The 1,551-nt window shown below is 41.3% G+C and overlaps 1 protein-coding gene across 5 annotated transcripts in view; it reads right to left on the bottom strand.

Moving 5' to 3' along the window:
- Positions 1–828: 828 nt before the first annotated feature.
- LOC126571520 (phospholipid-transporting ATPase ID) overlaps positions 829–1,551 on the bottom strand; it is a 30,535-nt gene continuing 29,812 nt past the window's right edge. For all 5 annotated transcript variants that reach the window (XM_050230093.1, XM_050230088.1, XM_050230089.1 and 2 more), the window contains one exon: positions 829–1,551. This exon is cut by the window's right edge and continues 1,517 nt beyond it. The gene's annotated coding sequence lies outside the window, so the exon portion shown is untranslated.

Raw genomic sequence — 1,551 nt, 5'->3', positions numbered from 1 at the left:
TACATGGATCTGCTTAGACTTGGTATTTGATGGATCGCTTCGTACTGCTGGACAATTGCAATCATTGTCACTAATTGATGTTCCAGAACACATGCATAATTTCAGACGATGATATAGCCAAGCAATGAATGAACATAATCAATCCCATTCAAACGTTTACTTACTGGCAGACACAACGATGTAACCGATGAGCGGCCCAGGCATCTGGAAGAAGACTCCTGCACGGCTCGCAGCCGAGCCCCTTCGTCTTCCATTGCGTTAGTCCGATTCTGTCGTTCTATTGCGATTTTGTTAGCTAGTTTGTACATAAAACATTGCTCGGCCCAAATTTAATCTTAAGAAATACGCCCAAAGATACAAATGCACACAATAGGCCCTTCTTGAGGGGGTTCGTAAGAGTTACAACAACGGTTTTAGTACCTCGGTTGCCTAGCAGCGGGCAAACAGAAAAAGCGCCGTCTCTCGGTGAGTGCCAAGAGTAGCCGCTAAGTACATTACCGAAGGGGGTTTACAGAGAAATTGAATTTTAAGACAACAGTTAATGTGACTCGCAACTATTCAATATTTGTGTTAGCGTTTCATCGTTATTGCTGTAAAAACCATGTGTTACCCTTGCCAGAAAGAAACTGTAATAAAGAGTACGTAGTCGACTTACATTGCACGTTTAAAAGAAGAAGGGGAAATAATAAGGTATATCAAAAATAGCACAAACACTTCAATAAAATACCCCTGTACATTCTAAATAACTCACCTTATCTAAGGAAAAATATATGTTAAAAATCGTTACGGTGAATTGACGTCAGTGATGGACAACACATGATTGTTTTCTTCCATAATGCTTTCACATCTTTCTTTTTATTCGTTTCGCTCAACTGTCCAGCACTCTGTTCTGTTTGGTTTCGTAACACCCTTACGGTTATGCGGGTGGTGGGTGTGTAGTTAGGTAGTACTCGATAGTGTTTTGTGTGGTTTTCTTAGGAATGCTTTTGAGCACCGCCGGGTGCCCTTCCACCCGGAGTACCAGTGTGTGTTTTACAATTCACGAGTTTCAACTTTTGGTTAACGTTTGTTCTGCATTAGATGCAACATCGCTTTCCGCACCCTCTCCAGACTACAGCGATTCTCTTCCTCTCCCTTTGTACATAAATAGAATCTTCTAACTGGTCGAATCTCCATGGTGTCGATGCAAACAGCATGGATAGCGATAGTGTTTTGAGCAAGAATTAAGCAAGCAAGCAAGCAGCAAACTGACAACAGAAAACTGACAATTTTTGACCTGAGTCTCACTAAGAGTGTGTAAGAAAAAGGTAAAGATAGAGAAAGTGTTACACTAGTAGCGATAGAAATAGAAGTTCGTGTAAATATAATACTCATTCTGGCGTATTTGTTTAAAAACTAAAATGTAACTTTACCGTCTACTATCAACGCCCAAGAGCCATATGCGCACAGTAGCTAAAGGATCAGTAACGCAGCTAATGCATCCATACGGAAGGCTAATACACGTAACCGTCGCACTCGGTGTGACCCACTCTAGAATGTAGCGAAACTGAA

This window comes from Anopheles aquasalis, chromosome 2, assembly GCF_943734665.1.
Source record: "Anopheles aquasalis chromosome 2, idAnoAquaMG_Q_19, whole genome shotgun sequence".
Classification (NCBI taxonomy): Eukaryota; Metazoa; Arthropoda; class Insecta; order Diptera; family Culicidae; genus Anopheles; species Anopheles aquasalis.
The sequence above is the reverse complement of the archived record's forward strand: the minus strand, read 5'-3'. Positions and strand labels throughout refer to the sequence as shown.